Genomic DNA, 17,188 nt, shown 5'->3' on the forward strand with positions numbered 1-17,188 from the left:
TTCCTAGTCTGGGAGCTATGATCTTACATGCCTCAGACCAAAAAACCAAAATCAGAAGCAATATGTAACAAATTCAATAAAGACTTTAAAAATGGTCCACATCAAAATAATCTTAAATAAATTGAATAGACTTCCTCTACCCTATTCTCTCTCTCCTTTCTTCTATAAGCATCTTTTGCCTCTTTAAATTGCCTTTGGTCATTTCTCTTTCAAATCTATCATCCCCTTCACTAACTAGAAACCACTGACTTTGTATCGCCTTTCATTGAGGGAGTGTCCCTTTGTAGTCAGTGGTAAAAGTTCCTCTGTTAGATACCACCTTGAATCCCCCATTGCCTTTGACTCTGATTTTCATGTCAATATGGCTAAGAGAAGCAAAGCGTCAATCCTCCAGGGCTGGCAAACTATTCTCAGAGAGACAGCCTGCTGCTGTACTCCACTTGCCACCTTCACTTTGTTCTGTTCTGAGCAAGCTTATTATTTGCCTCTCTTCTATGCTTTTAAGAAAAAGTATGAAATATGCTTTCAGCATTTTTAGTTAAATTCAATGGGTAGATTAATAATGTAGATATCTGAAAGAGAAATTTATTTTCGTTAGGTTAGTTTTTTTCCCTGTTTTTGTTTGTTGAGTTAATGGCTCCCCTAGGGTTATTTTCCTTTTTTTTTCTGTTTATCTTTGTCTCTTTCATCTCTCCATCATATTGCAGTTTGTCCTCAAATGGCAGTTCCCCCAATTGCCTTTTCATATTTTGGAATAAATCTTTAGAAAAGCTGGAAGTTTCACCTGTGAGTGAGTGTTCTGAGTGCAAGCCTCACGTGAGGTGACCGCAGGACAGGCTGTTATGGAGAAGGAACCCAAAGTGTCTGAATGTGGAGGATTTTCTCTGGAGATGCTCTAATCTTTAGGGCAGAATCCTTCAGTTATGCACTCAGGAAGAGAGTGCAAGGTCAGGAAGAGAGACCTTGAAGCGTGAGTCTCAGAACAGGGGCAAGTGAGGAGACAGTTGGGCCAGCTGTCTCATGGTCACATCCTCAATGGATCCACAGCTCCATCCCATCACAGAAGAAGTGTCTGAAGCCCACCTCCCCATGGTGCTTCTATCTCCTCCATGGACACCTCAGCCATAGCCTCTCTTGGGCCCATGTTGACTGTGGATGTTCTGCCCCAGTGTTCCTTCCAGAAATTCTTGAAGCCTCTTGTATCTGATGTTTATGCTCAAGTTCTCTATGCAAAGAAATAGGGGAAAACAATAGAGTGGGAAAGACTAGAGATCTCTTCAAGAAAATTAGAGATACCAAGGGAGCATTTCATGCAAAGATGGGTACAATAAAGAACAGAAATGGTATGGACCTAACAGAAGCAGAAGATATTAAGAAGAGGTAACAAGAATACACAGAAGAGCTATACAAAAGAGATCTTAATGAACATGGATAATGAAACTGGATAACCATGATGGTGTGATCACTCACCTAGAGCCAGATATACTAGAGTGCAAAGTCAAGTGGGCCTTAGAAAACATCACTATGAACAAAGCTAGTGGAGGTGATGGAATTCCAACTGAGCTATTTCAAATTCTAAAAGATGATGGTGTGAAAGTGCTGCATTTAATATGTCAGCAAATTTGGAAAACTCAGCAGTGGCCACAGGACTGGAAAAAGGCAGTTTTCATTCTGATCCTGAAGAAAGGCAAGGCCAAAGAATGTTCAAACTACTGCACAATTGCATTCATTTCACATGCTAGCAAAGTAATGCTCAAAATTCTCCTATCCAGACTTCAGCAGTACATGAACTGAGAAACTCCAGAAGTAAAATCTGGATTTAGAAAAGGCAGAGGGACCAGAGATCAAATCACCAACATTCGCTGGATCATAGAAGAAGCAAAAGAATTCCAGAAAAACATCTACTTCTGCTTCATTGACTACACTAAAGTCTTTGACTGTGTGGATCACTGCAAACTGTGAAAAATTCTTAGAGATGGGAATACCAAACTATCTTACCTGCCTCCTGAGAAACGTGTATGCAGGTCAGGAAGCCATAGTTATAACCAGATGTGGAACAATGAGCTGATTCCAAATTGGGAAAGGACTACATCACGGCTGTATACTGTCCCCTTGCTTATTTAATTTATATGCAGAGAACATCATATGACATGCTGGGCTGGATGAAGCACAAGCTGGAATCAAGATTTCTGGGAGAAATATCAATAACCTCAGATATTCAGATGACACCACCCTTATTTAGAAAGTGAAGAAGAACTAAAGAACCTCTTGATGAAAGTGATGAGGAGAGTGAAAAAGCTGGCTTAAAACTGAACATTCAAAAAATGAAGATCATGGCATCCAGTACCATCACCTCCTGGTCAACAGATGAGGAAACAATGAGAAGTGAGAGACTTTATTTTCTTGGACTGCAAAATCACTGCAGATGGTGACTGCAGCCATGAAATTAAAAGACGCTTGCTCCCTGCAAGAAAAGCTTTGACAAATCTAGACAACATATAAAAAGCATAGACATTACTTTGCCAACAAAGGTCCATTTAGTCAAAGTTATGATTTTTTCAGTAGTCATATATGGATGTGAGAGTTGGACCATAAAGAAGGCTGAGCACTAAAGAATTGATGCTTTTGAACCATGGTTTTGGAGACAACTCTTGAGAGTCCCTTGGACTGCAAGGAGATCTAACCAGTCCATCCTAAAGGAAATCAATCCTGAATATTCATTGGAAGGACTGATGCTGAAGCTGAAACTCCAATACTTTGGCCACCTGATGGGAAGAACTGACTCATTGGAAAAGACCCTGATGCTGGGAAAGATTGAAGGCAGATGGACAAGAGGACAACAGAAGACAAGATGGTTCAATGGCATCACTGACTTGATGGACATGAGTTTGAGAAAGCTCCGGGAATTGGTGATGGACAGGTAGGCCCAGCCAGCTGCAGTCAATGGGGTCACAAAGAGTAGGACAGGACTTAACGACTGAACAAGTTCTCTATGACATCCTGATTTTATGAGGGTTTTTGAAAAGAAGGTATCTGTGGTCTATAATTGATCTCAGTTCATTTTCTAGAATGGATGGCATACGGCCAGTTTGCCATCTCCTTGTTGAAATACCTGATCTCCAGTTACAAAGAGATAAAACATAATAAGAGAAAATGATCAAACTACTTTTACATGTTTATACACAGATTTCTTCTTCTTCTTCTTCTTTTTTTTGTCGCCATTGGCAGCTTGGAAATAGAGAAATTCTAATGCAAATTTCATGCTGCTTCAAAATAGGCAATAATAAAAAATAATTGAGTTGTTAAGTTTTCTATAAGCAGTTTAGAGTTTTAAAACTCCATTGTCAGGATTCCAAAAGGCATAGGAAGGCAGAGCAACCTGTGTGCACTGATTGCACTAATTCTTCCATTCAGCTCACAACAGAGCTGTGACTGTCCTCAGTCAGCCCTCCTCAACATGTCTGAATCCATTGCGAGCATCACCCCATGTAGTGGGGAAGTGGACCTTTCATCTTAACCTTTCTATCCTGTGAAGTGAGCACAGCTATGAGTGATAGGTAAGGTCAAAGGTGAAGGAGATGAGGCAGGAAATGGTTTCAGCTGTTTACAGGAGAAATTATAACAGCCATTCTTGTTATTGTGAGAAGATTCTGAGAAAGGGGCAAACCACAGACTTCCTGGGGACTGTGCTGTTATATGTGTGAAAATCATCCTCTTTACCATAGAATTTCTAATAAATAGGTACAGATATTTTTACAGGCATGAGAAGGTAGTTCTGTTCAGTTCAGTCACTCATTCGTGTCCAACTCTTTGCAACCCCATGGGTTGCAGCATGCCAGGCCTCCCTGTCCATCACCAACTCCCGGACTTTACTCAAACTCATGTCCATTGGGTCAGTGCTGCCATCCAACCCTCTCATCCCCTGTCATCATCTTCTCTTCCTGCCTTCAATCTTTCTGAGCATCAGGGTCTTTTCCAATGAGTCAGTTCTTCCCATCAGATGGCCAAAGTATTGGAGTTTCAGCTTCAGCATCAGTCCTTCCAATGAATATTCAGGACTGATTTCCTTTAGGATTGACTGGTTGGATCTCCTTGCAGCCCAAGGGACTCTCAAGAGTCTTCTTGAACACCACAGTACAAAAGCATCAATTCTTCAGTGTTCAGGTTTCTTTTTAATCCAACTCTCACATCCATACATGATGACTGGAAAAACCATAGCTTTGACTAGATAGGCCTTTGTTGGCAATGTAATGTCTCTGCTTTTTAATATGGTGTCCAGGTTGGTCATAGCTTTTCTTCCAAGGAGCAAGCATCCTTTGATTTCATGACGCTTGTTCTCAGTTCATTTTCTAGAATGCCTGGCATACAGCCTGTTTGCCATCTGCAGTGATTTTGGAGCCCCCCAAAATAAAGTCTGTCACTGTGTCCACTGTTTCCCCATATATTTGCTATGAAGTGATGGGGCCAGATGTCATGATCTTAGTTTTATGAATCTTGAGTTTTAAGCCAACCTTTTCACTCTCCTCTTTCACTTTCATCAAGAGGCTCTTTAATTCTTCTTTGCACTGATGAACATAGATGCAAAAATCCTTAACAAAATTCTAGAAAACAGAATCCAACAACATATTAAAAAGATCATACATCATGACCAAGTGGGCTTTATCCCAGGAATGCAAAGATTCTTTAATATACTCAAATCATTCAATGTAATATACTGCATTAACAAATTGAAAGATAGAAACCATATGATTATCTCAATAGTTGCAGAAAAAGCCTTTGACAAAATTCAGCATCCATTTATGATAAAAACTGTCCAGAAAGCAGGAATAGAAGGAACATAACTCAACATAATAAAAGCTATATATGACAAACCCACAGCAAACATCACCCTCAATGGTGAAAAATTGAAAGCATTTCCCCTTAAGTCAGGGACAAGGCAAGGGTGCCCACTCTCACCACTACTATTTAACATAGCTTTTGAAGTTTTGGCCACAGAAATCAGAGAAGAAAAAGAAATAGAAGGAATCTAGATCAGAAAAGAAGAAGTAAAACTCTCACTGTGTGCAGGTGACATGATCCTTTACATAGAAAACCCTAAAGACTCTACCAGAAAATTACTAGAGCCAATCAATGAATATAGTAAAGTTGCAGGACATAATATTAACACACAGAAATCCCTTGCATTCCTATACACTAACAATGAGAAAACAAATGGAAAGAGAAATTAAGGAAACAATCCTATTCACCATTGCAATGAAAAGAATAAAATACTTAGGAATATATCTATCTAAAGAAACAAAAGACATATATATATAGAAAACTATAAAACACTGATGAAAGAAATCAAAGAGGACACAAATAGATGGAGAAATATACCATGTTCATGGACTGGAAGAATCAATATTGTGAAAATGACTATACTACCCAAAGCAATGTATAGATTCAATGCAATCCCTATCAAGCTACCAACGGTATTTTTCACAGAACTAGAACAAATAATTTCACAATTTGTATGGAAATACAAAAACCCTCAAATAGCCAAAACAATCTTGAGAAAGAAGAATGGAGCAGGAGGAATCAACCTGCCTGACATCAGGCTCTACTACAAAGCCACAGTCATCAGGACAGTATGGTACTGGCACAAAGACAGAAATATAGATCAATGGAACAAAATAGAAAGCCCAGAGATAAATCCATGCAACTATGGACACCTTATCTTTGACAAAGGAGGCAAGAACATATAATGGAGAAAAGACAATCTCTTTAACAAGTGGTGCTGGGAAAACTGGTCAACCACTTGTAAAAGAATGTAAACTAGAACACTTTCTAACACCACACACAAAAATAAACTCAAAATGGATTAAAGATCTAAATGTAAGACCAAAAACTATACAACTCCTAGAAGAAAACATAGGCAAAACACTCTCTGACATAAATCACAGCAGGATCCTCTATGACCCACTTCCCAGAGTTATGGAAATAAAAGCAAAAATAAACAAATGGGACCTAATTAAACTTAAAAGCTTTAGCACAACGAAGGAAACTATAAGCAAAGTGAAAGACAGCCTTTCACTGGGAGAAGAATGGAAGAAATTAATAGCAAAACAAAGCAACTGACAAAGAATTAATCTCAAAAATATACAAGCAACTACTGCAGTTCAATTCCAGAAAAATAAACAACCCAATCAAAAAATGGGCCAAAGAACTAAACAGACATTTCTCCAAAGAAGACACATAGATGGCTAACAAACACTTGAAAAGATGCTCAACACCACTCATTATCAGAGAAGTGCAAATAAAAACCACAATGAGGTACCATCTCACGCTGGTCAAAATGGCTGCTACCCAAAAATCTACAAACAATAAATGCTGGACAGGGTGTGGAGAAAAGGGAACCTTCTTACACTGTTGGTGGGAATGCAAATTAGTACAGCCACTATGGAGAACAGTGTGGAGATTCCTTAGAAACTGAAAATAGAACTAGCAATCCCACTGCTGGACATATACACCGAGGAAACCAGAATTGAAAGAGACATGTGTACCCCAATGTTCATTGCAGCACTGTTTATAATAGCCAGGAAATGGAAGCAACCTAGATGTCTGTCGGCAGACAAATGGATAAGAAAGCTATAGTACATATACACAACAGAATATTACTCAGCCATTAAAAAGAATACATTTGTATCAGTTCTAATGAGGTGGATGAAACGAGCCTATTATGCAGAGTGAAGTAAGCCAGAAAAAAACAAACAAACACCAATACAGTATACTAACACACATATATATATATAATTTAGAAAGATGGTAACAATAACCCTATATGCGAGATAGAAAAAGAGACAGAGATGTATAGAACACTCTTTTGGACTCTGTGGGAGAAGGCGAGGGTGGGATGATCTGAGAGAGTAGCATTGAAACATGCATATTATCATATGTGAAACAGATCTCCAGTCTGGGTTTGATGCATGAGACAGAGCGCTCAGGGCTGGTGCACTGGGATGACCCTGAGGGATGGGATGAGGAGGGAGGTGGGAAGGGTGTTCAGAATGGGGAACACTTGCAAAAAACCACTACAACATTGTAAAGTAAGTAGCCTGTAACTAAAATAAATAAATTAAAAAAAATAATTCTTTGCTTTCTGCCATAAGGGCAGTGTCATCTGCATATCCGAGGTTATTGATATTGAGAAGATAATATATGGGTTGAAACAGGGGTGTCAAATTATGAAGCACAAACAGGAAATGTTTAAAAGAGCAGAAACTATTGAAAGTAAAACTGCAAAGCCTGTGAGGCTTTGAGCTTCAAGAGGTGGAAAAATAGATCCCAACTCTGCCTGGGTAGAAATCCAAATTTACATTGTAAAAGGGCCCGGAGACAAGGTAGTGTGACAACTTGGGCCAGTTTTACAATCAGTCTCCCACAATTGACTATCCTGCTCACATCCAATTGTGCCTAAATTGTGTATTTTTCTTCTTTATTGAATTTTAATTTGCATAAAATAAAATTTATGGGTTTTTTTCAGTATAGTCTTGGTATTTCTCATTAGTTTATATATATGTTTACATGTTGAAATGAACATTCGTTTTACTTTATTTGCCATTGTATTAATGTCATTTGTTTCATCTATTGATTTGTGAATGTGGCACCATCCTTGCATGCTTGGATAAGTCTCAGTTTATCATGGTGCATGATGGTCTTAATGCATGTTAAATTTGGTTTGCTATTAAGTTTTTGAATCTATATTCGTTAGGGGTATTGGCAAGTATTTTTTTTTGTAATGGCCTTGTATATATATATATATATATATATATATATATATATATATATATATTTAAATAGCATTGGTCTATTTGGCCTCAAAATGTGTTTGGAAGTGTTCCTTTCTCTTCAGCTTTTTGGAAGAATTTGAGAAGGCTTGGTATTAATTCTCAAAATGTTTGGTTGAATTCACCAGTGAAGCTATATGGTATAGGCTTTTCCTTGTTGGGAGGTTTTCATTACTGTTTCAATCTCTGTACTCATTATTAGTCTGCTTAAATTTTCTATTTCTTTATGATTAATTCTTTGTAGGTTGCATATTTTTAAGAATTTATCTATTTCTTCTAGTTTATCCATTTTTCTTTTAAAAAATCCATCTCTTCGTTTTGTTGATCCTTTCTATTGAAAAAATGTACCTAGATGGCTGCAATTTTTCAGCTTTATTGAATTTTTAAAAAGATTTATTTTTCATTCAGCACAGTGTGCGGCTTGTGGAATCTTAGTTCCCGGACCAGGGATCAAACCCTGTGCCCACTGCAGTGGAAATGAGGAACCCTAACCGTTGTACTACCAGGTAATTCCTTCCATTGTGATATGTTTTTTAAAGATTATTTTTGATGTGGACCATTTTTAAAGTCTTTAACTTATTATAATATTGTTTCTTTTTTGTGTTTTAGTTTTTTGGTCACCAGGCACGTGGATTATTAGCTCCCTGGCCAGAGATTGAATGTGTGTCCCCTGCATTGGCAGGCAGATCCTTAACCACTGGACCCTCCATTGTGATGTTTAAATGCATTCTTTTCTTCAGTGGTTAAAGCAGATAAACCATATATGTCTAATAGACCACAAAATGGGCTGTTTTAGTTAAAGTTCAAGTTAAATCATGTATAAACCAGTGTGAATTTTCCATGTCCCACTTCCATCATGATGATCTGTGATCATTGGTCTTTGAAGCTACTGTTGTAATTGTCTTGGTGTGCCATACACTGCACCCATACAGGACAGTGAACTTGACTGGGAAATGTGTGTGTTCTGATTGCTCCTCTAAGCAGCCCTTCACCTGTCTCTCTTTCTCTCTTTGGGTCTCCCTATTCCTAAGAAACAACAACGTTGAACTTAGGCAGTTAATAACCCAACGCTTGCCTCTAACTGTTCAAGTGAATGGAAGGGTTCACACATTACTCAGTTTGAATCAAAAGCTAAAAATGGTGAAACTTAGTGAGGAAGACATGTCAAAATCCAAGACAGGCTGAAAGCTACGTTTCTTTTGCCAAGCATTTAGCTGAATTATGAATGCAAAGGAAAAGTTCTTGGGGGATACTAAAGGTACTATTCCAGTCAACTTAGAATGATAAGAAAATGAAATAGCTATTCTGATATGGAGAGAGTTTTAGTAGCCACAGCATTCCATTATGCTAAAGCCTAATCCAGAGAAATGTCCAAACTCTCTTCAATTCTCTAAAGACTAGGAGAGGTGAAGAAGCTGCAGAAGAAAAGTGTGAAACCAGCAGAGGTTGGTTAATGAAGTTTGAGGAAAGAAGCCATCTCCATAACATAAATGTGCATGGTGAAGCAGCCAGAGCTGATGTAGAAATGCATGTAAGTTATTCAGAAGATCTAGCTAAGATAATGAATGAAGGTGTCTATGCTAAACAACAGATTTCCAGTGTAGGTGAAACAGCTTTATCTTGGGAAAAAATGCTGTCTAGAACTTTCATAGCTACAGAGGAGAAGTCAATCATGTATGCATGCTTAGTTGCTAAGTCATATCTGACTCTTTGCAATCCCATGGACTGTAGCCCACTAGGCTCCTGTGTCCATGGGATTCTCCAGGCAAGAATACTGGAGTGGGTTGCCATTTCCTCCTCCAGAGGATCTTCCTGACCCAGGGATAAAACCTTTGTCTCCTGCAGCTCCTGCATTGGCAGAAGGATTCTTGACCACTAGCGCCACCTGGAAAGCCCAGAGAAGTCAATGCCTTACCTCAAATCTTCAAAGAACAGGCTGACTTGACATTGAGGCAAGGCAAAAAATTATGACTCACCAAAGGCTTGGATGATGGTTGTCAGTGATTTTAAATTCAGGTATGTACATTGTTTTTTAGACAAAACGCTATTGCATGCTTAATAGACTACAGGGTAGTGTGAACATAGCTTTTATGTGCACTGGGAAATTTCTGAGGTATGCCTGTGTAAGAGGACTGTTTCCAGACATTGAGCAACAGGCTGCTGTAGACTGATCCATAGATGGGTGAGATGGATGGAAAGTAGAAGTGGATGACAAGTGGGATCAACACAAAAGAATGACAGATGATAGCAAATAATTGGATAAATGAAAATAGATTCTTTTTATCATCTAAATTTTTCCTAAAGATAGTTGGCTTTTAAAGACAAAGCTGGAAGAATATAGTGCTGAGTTTATATTCTGTTGTTCTTCAGTCACTAAGTCATGCCTGACACTTTTGTGACCCCATGTACTGTAGCCTGCCAGGCTTCTCTGTCCATGGGATTTCCCAGGCAAGAACACTGGAGTGGGTCACCATTTTTTTTCTCCAGAGGCTCTTCCTGACTTAGGGATTGAGCCTTAGTCTCCTGCATTGGCAGATGGATTTTTTACCACTGAGTCAACAGGCAAGCCTGTTTGTATTTCACTTAAATGTAAAAGGTATAATATAAATAATGCAGAAGATGGGAGGGAGGAAATAAAATGTAGTGTTCTAAAGAACTTCCAGTATACGTGAAGTGATATAACCCTCTCTGAAGAGAGATGAGAAATTAAATGTGCATATTCTTGAGAGTCCCTTGGACTGCAAGGAGATCCAACCAGTCCATCCTAAAAGAAATCAGTCCTGAATGTTCATTGAAAGGACTGATGTTGAAGCTGAAACTCCAGTACTTTGGCCACTTGATTGGAAGAACTGACTCATTTGAAAAGACTCTAATGCTGGAAAAGATTGAAAGCAGGAAGAGAAGGGGAAGACAGAGGATGAGATGTTTGGATGGCATCTCTGACTCAATGGACATGAGTTTGAGTAAAGTCCGGGAGCTGGTGATGGACAGGGAGGCCTGGTGTGCTGTTGTAGTCCATGGGATTGCAAAGAGTTGGACACGACTGAGTGACTGAACTGAACTGATTGTAAATTGTGGAGCAATCACTAAGAAAATAAAACCAGGTATAGCTAACAAAGCAATAGTGGAAATAAAATGAAAACTTAAAAATTCATCATAAAAAAAACAGAGAAAAAGAAAAAAAAGACAGGTGGGATAACCATAAAGAAGCAAATAACAAGATGATGAATTTAAACACAACTATATCAATAATCATATTAGATGCAAGTTATCTCAACTCTTCAAGTATAAGACAGATGGGGTAAAAAAACAAGACCTCCCTGCAGACTGTCTAAGGAAATCTCACCCTAAATATCAAGACACAGAGAGTTGAAAGTAGAAGAGGTGAAAAACATATATGATGCATAGATTAAGAACATGAAGCCTACAGTGGCTATAATATCAGCAGTTTCAGGACAATACTATCTCTATCTCAGGACTAAAGGAGGACACTTCATTTTGGTAAAAAGGCTAATTCATCAACAAGACACAGTGATGTTGAATGTGATGCTCCTCATATGTAACTGAGATTCAGAAAATTCCCAGAGAACTTCAAAATTCAAGAAGTAAAAAAGGACAGAAATAGATGGGGAAAAATAGACAAGTCCACAGTTAGACTTGGAGATTTAAACACTCATGTACCAATAATATTTATTATTTCCTTTTTCCTTTAACATTGAACACAAACAAGGGAAGGAAATTGTGTTTCATAATCCAGATTTCTTCCCATCAAAGACTTGTGGTTTCATTTCCCCATTTCCCCACAACCTATCCTTGAGTGGGTGTGTTGAGATGAAGAGACGCATGGAGGAACAGAAGGAGAATGAATTCAAAGACTTAGACTGTGGCTGTAGGTCCTGCATAGGGGGGTGCTTTGTGCATGCCATCTAAGATTTCTGGGCCTCAGTTTCCTCTTTTTTTTGAAAAAGATAGTAGTCTCTCTTCTGGCTGAAAGTAAAGCCAGAGTCCCTGAAATCACTCTGAGCAGTTGGAGGTGGATGCTGGTTCACGGTGCTTCCATCTAGTGTCCCATGAGGCTGATTCTTGGCACGGCCTAGATGTGCACCTCTGACCAGGCAGCTGTTTCCCACATACAGTGAAAGGTACAAGACTAGAGTCATCTGAAGACAAATGCTTTTCCCCAGGATATGGAAATTACTAGACTATTTGCTGTCATGCTCTCCTTACTGAGGGTAAGTTTTTTTCAGATAAAACTCTGCCATCTCATAAAACAGAGACCAGGCGGGGATGGGAGGAGGCGGGGATGGGAGGAGTTGAAAGTATGGGACAAACAGTTAATTAAATGGTTGTAGGAAGCTCTGAGCATCAAAGAAGCTTCTGGGTGGAGACAAAATAGGGAGAAGGTTCTGGAAAGGTTGATAAAATCTAATATCCCCAAAGGACTGATCCTAAAGACTTTGGCCATCTGGGATGATTTATTCCACCAACCCTGTGTGAGCTCCCTTTATTCTCTATGTAAGAATATCTACTCTGAGCCCAGGCCTGTGGTGGGAATAAAGGGTGTGATAGCTGTATTGATCCAGGGATGCTAGTCCTTCTAGGTCTTTTCCTTTTTATCTTTTCTTATTTTCCTCCTCAAGAAGCATTTATTACTCTTTTTGTCAGTTAAGGTTGCTAAAACAAATAGCAGAGACTAGGTGGTAATCAAGAAATATTTATTTCTCACTGCTCTGGAGGCTGGGAGGTCCAAGATCAAAGTGTTGGGGATTTGGTGTCTGGGGAGAACCCACTTCCTGGTTGCTGTGTCCTCATCTGGTGGGGAGAGAGATCTAGTTTCTTCCTTTTCTTTATTGTTGTTGTTCAGTTGCTAAGTCCTCTCCAACACTTTTGTGGCCCCATGGACTATAGCCCACAGGCTCCTCTGTCCCTGAGATTTCCAAGGCAAGAATACTGGAGTGGGTAGTCATTTTTTCCTCCTGGGGATCTTCCCCATCTGAGGATCGAGCCTGTAACTCCTGCATTGGCAGGTGGATTCTTTACCACTGAGCCACTAGGGAAGCCCCCTAAAAATTGTACATAACTTTAAAAATACTTTATTGCTGAAAAGTGCTAACCATCATCTGAGGCTTCAGCAAGTCCTAGTAGCAACATCTAAGGTCACTGACCACAGTCCAGCGTAATAAATACAGTAAGTCCCCTACATGGGAATCTTCAAGTTGTGAACTTTCAAAGATGCAAAGAATAAATTAGCAAACAAACCTCTCTTGTCCTGTTTCTAGTATCAGGAAGGACCTCTGTGTACACCTAAAGTTCCAGCTTAGAGTCAACATCCACTGAATCCTGAAGGGGCTTCCCTGGAATCTTGAAGAATGTGAAAAATCCGTGGAGCTGGAGTATCCTGACAATGACAAAGGGAGAAGTAGAGGAAATGGGATGGCCCCTGGGCAAGTCTTTTCTGTGCTTCTATCACCCTTTTGTTAGGGTGAAAATGCCTGACTGCACACTGACTGAAACTGTCCATCCTGGCCAGACACCACAGTAACCACTTGCTTGAGTTACTTTATCATAGAAAGTTCTGGTAAGGAGCACAAACGATTAAGCCACCACCAACCGGAAGAGTTCGGGAAAGGTCAAAAGGAGAAGCCACATGTTCTACCACCTCCAAGAATTCTTCTCGCTTGCATCCATCTTGACCGAGCAATGCATGCACCACCAGGAAGGACCCTGAGCCAGAATGATTGGCCAAAGACCATCCAGAAACTAATCCCATCACCATGAAACCTGGGACTTTGAGCCACACGGCAGAGCAGTTCTCCTGGGTTCCCTTATCCTCCTGCTCTCCCCTCGGGGGAGCCCCTTCCCAATAGTCTCTTGCTTTGTCAGCTCGTGTGTCTCCTCAGACAATTCATTTCCAAGTGTTAGACAAGAGCCCCCTTTTGGGCCCTGCAAGGGGTCCCCTTTTTGTAACACTTTGAGGGAGAATCAGAGCTCATACTTGAACACTTTCAAAGGAATTACTTTGGTGAACATCCAAGGTGAAGCACAACCCTATCTCCTCTTCTGCTGTAAAATACTCCTGGGTTCACCCTCCAGTTTTACACCCCTAGGAAGTCAGTGAAGGTGGAATGCCATCTGGATCACTGGGCAACACTGCTCCTGGGGCGAGAGATGCTTTCTCATTGTGGGGAGGCCTGGGAACCGACCATCTGCATCCCTGGAGGGAGGCCATCCTCCCGCAGCCCTGCTCCCAAATACTTTTTTTTTTAAATTAATTTTTAAAAATTATTTATTTATTTATTTATTTATTTATTAGTTGGAGGCTAATTACTTCACAACATTTCAGTGGGTTTTGTCATACATTGATATGAATCAGCCATAGATTTACACGTATTCCCCATCCCAATCCCCCCTCCCACCTCCCTCTCCACCCGATTCCTCTGGGTCTTCCCAGTGCACCAGGCCCGAGCACTTGTCTCATGCATCCCACCTGGGCTGGTGATCTGTTTCACCATAGATAATATACATGCTGTTCTTTCAAAACATCCCACCCTCACCTTCTCCCACAGAGTTCAAAAGTGTGTTCTGTACATCTGTGTCTCTTTTTCTGTTTTGCATATAGGGTTATCGTTACCATCTTTCTAAATTCCATATATATGTGTTAGTATGCTGTAATGTTCTTTATCTTTCTGGCTTACTTCACTCTGAGTTTCCCTGGTCCAGTGCCTTCCCTGGAGGGAGGAGGAGACCGCCCACCCCAGAGGGCTTCTAGGTCGACTCCACCAGATCTGAAGTCTCCGCCTTCCTCTGCTCAGCCCAGTCTCCTCTCAGGGCCCTGGCAGTGGGTGGAGCCGGGGTCCCTGGGTGGCCGACAGAAAGCTGGCTCCCTTCTGACCTTGATATCAGTGCCACTCTGTGTCAATTCACCCCTTCAGTGTCCCCATTCCTGTCGTGTCCTCTCCATCCCCACACCTCCCGTTCCGGCTCAGGACCTGATGGATGGCTGAGATGGAATTCTTTTCTTCTGAGTGTGATGCCATGTCCCCAGGCTCACAGTTATTTAGTCCAACTGCCACATTGCCGCAGCTTGATCTTCCTGAAATTCCTAACCTGCTTAAAAACCTTGGGGAGAAAGCCCTTGAACCTACCCTCCATGCCTCCTCCAGTGATTCTCAACCTCCTGCCTGACCCAGCATTACTGGTTGGGGCACAGACTTGAATTACTGTGATACTGAATGGCTTGCCTGCTCCCTCTCCCTGAAGTCAGTCCTGGAGGGAGGGGCCAGCACGTTTCTAGAAGCCCCGGCCCCACCCTGGCCAGGGCACTTCTGCCCTCCAAGCCCGCACTCTCCTTCTGGTTGACATCCCACCACGGACAAATTTCTCTCACACCCATTTTTACTTTAGTTTTTTCATTGGCCGCAATGGGTTTTCGTTGCCGCCCGGGCTTTCTCTAGTCGTGACAAGCGAGGGCTACTCTTGCTTTCCTGTGTGGATGCTCACTTCCGGCTCACCCTCATTTTTGTATGCCTTCCTCCCTCTACCACACAGGTGCCTTTGGCCTTACTTCTTTCAGATCCCTGGTGCCCAGCAGAGACCCCAACCCTCGGCACTCAGCTACGTGTGGGTGGAGCGGGACTGGATGAAGTCATGGAAGGGAGAGACCAACTTGGGTCAGACACTGTGGGAAGACCGCACTGAGGAGGAGGTCCTTGGTCTGAGAGCTCCGAGTTGCTTGGTGTTTCAAGGGTTTGAGGAGCTCACACAGAACACTCCTTGCACAAGATTGAAATCTGTTATGGGATAGCACTGTTGAGATCAACTGCACCTTTGTCTCCAATGGGGACATTGACAACGAGTTGGGCTTCACAGAGAGTTCATCATTTACCCACCCAGTCAGAGGCTGCCTGTGCGACTGTGGGTCTCCCCTACGGGGTACGAAGGGGCGGGCAGCTATCCCATAGAAGGAGAAGTTGGGAAGGGGTCACCCAGACCCTTCCTCATCTGATTTCCTCTTTCCACTGACTTGGTGACCACCACTCAGACTTCATCCCAGTGTCTGCCCACTGTGAGGCGAGCAGAAGTAACGCAGCTTAGATTAGGAGTAGGCCTTCCTACTTCGTAAGATTATCAGGCCACCTGGATACAACCAATTAGCCAATTAGGACCAATTAACTTTCACTTAATACTGACTGCTGTTTGCCAATTAGGAAATTAGGAATGGGGCGGAAACCCCCAGGAAAGTCCCGCGCACGTGAAAGTTTTGACCAATGAAATTGCTCTGCAAACGTGTAACCAATCTGCTTCTCACCCTATAAATTTGTGTAACAGCTTGGGCTCGGGGCTCTTTGCCCCGCACCACTGCATTGGTTGCGGCAGAGAGTCCTGGCTCGAGTCAGGAATAAACTTCCCTTTCTGCGAGTTGCATTGTCTTGGAGGCCTTCTCTGTTCCCACACGGGGATTCGGACATCAGGCATAACACCACTACTCTTTTTTACCACTGAAATGTGCAATGCCACCCTTTCCCCAAATTTCTACAGGTATCACACATGATTGTGCTGACCTTGGGGTTCAAGACGTTCAACTACATCCCAGCTCAACCTCTAAGACAGGGATTGGCAAACCACAGCCTGCAGAGCAAAGCCAGGCTGAGGCCAGTTCTGTGAGCTGAGGAGTGTTTTTACATTTTTGAATCATAGAAGAAGCAAGAGAAGTCCAGGAAAACTTCTGCTTCATTGACTATGCTAAAGCCTTTGACTGTGTGGATCACAACAAACTGTGGAACATGCTTAAACAGATGGGAATACCAGACCACCTTACCTGCTTCCTGAGAAACCTGTATGCAGGTCAAGAAGCAACATTCAGAACTGGACAGGGAACAACGGACTGGTTTCAAATTGGGAAAGTCGTATATCAAGGCTGTATATTGTCACCATGCTTATTTAACAGGAGAAGGAAATTGCAACCCACAGAGTCGGACACAATTGAAGCAACTTAGCACACATGCATGCGTTCATTGGAGGAGGAAATGGCAACCCACTCCAGTATTCTGCCTGGAGAATCAGTCAGACATGACTGACGTGACTTAGCAGCAGCAGCAGCAGCAGTTTGTTAAACGTATATGTGGAGAACATCATGTGAAATGTCAGGCTGAATGAAGCACAAGCTGAAATCAAGATTGCTGGGAGAAAAATCAATAACCTCAGATAGCAGATGACACCACCCTTATGGCAGAAAGTGAAGAGGAACTAAAGAGCCTCCTGATGAAGGTGAAAGAGGAGAGTGAAACAGCTGGCTTAAAACTCAACATTCAAAAAACAAAGATCATGGCATCTGGTCCCATCACTTCATGGCAAAAATATGG

The 17,188-nt window shown here is 41.4% G+C and overlaps 1 long non-coding RNA gene across 5 annotated transcripts in view; it reads right to left on the bottom strand.

Moving 5' to 3' along the window:
* Positions 1 to 17,188, bottom strand: part of LOC133072619 (uncharacterized) — a 35,082-nt gene that overhangs the window by 10,625 nt on the left and 7,269 nt on the right. The window contains exons 6-7 of one of the 5 annotated variants that reach the window (XR_009696779.1): positions 13,086 to 13,224; positions 4,587 to 4,601 (exon numbers count right to left, since the gene is read on the bottom strand). The exons of 1 other annotated variant lie outside the window; for it this stretch is intronic. This is a non-coding gene — a long non-coding RNA (uncharacterized LOC133072619). Of the gene's footprint in view, positions 1 to 4,586; positions 4,602 to 12,550; positions 13,225 to 17,188 lie in introns of those variants that run through there. 3 more of the 5 variants (XR_009696778.1, XR_009696777.1, XR_009696776.1) reach the window with 3 other exon arrangements.

The sequence above is a fragment of the Dama dama genome, chromosome 18 (genome assembly GCF_033118175.1).
Source record: "Dama dama isolate Ldn47 chromosome 18, ASM3311817v1, whole genome shotgun sequence".
Lineage (NCBI taxonomy): Eukaryota > Metazoa > Chordata > Mammalia > Artiodactyla > Cervidae > Dama > Dama dama.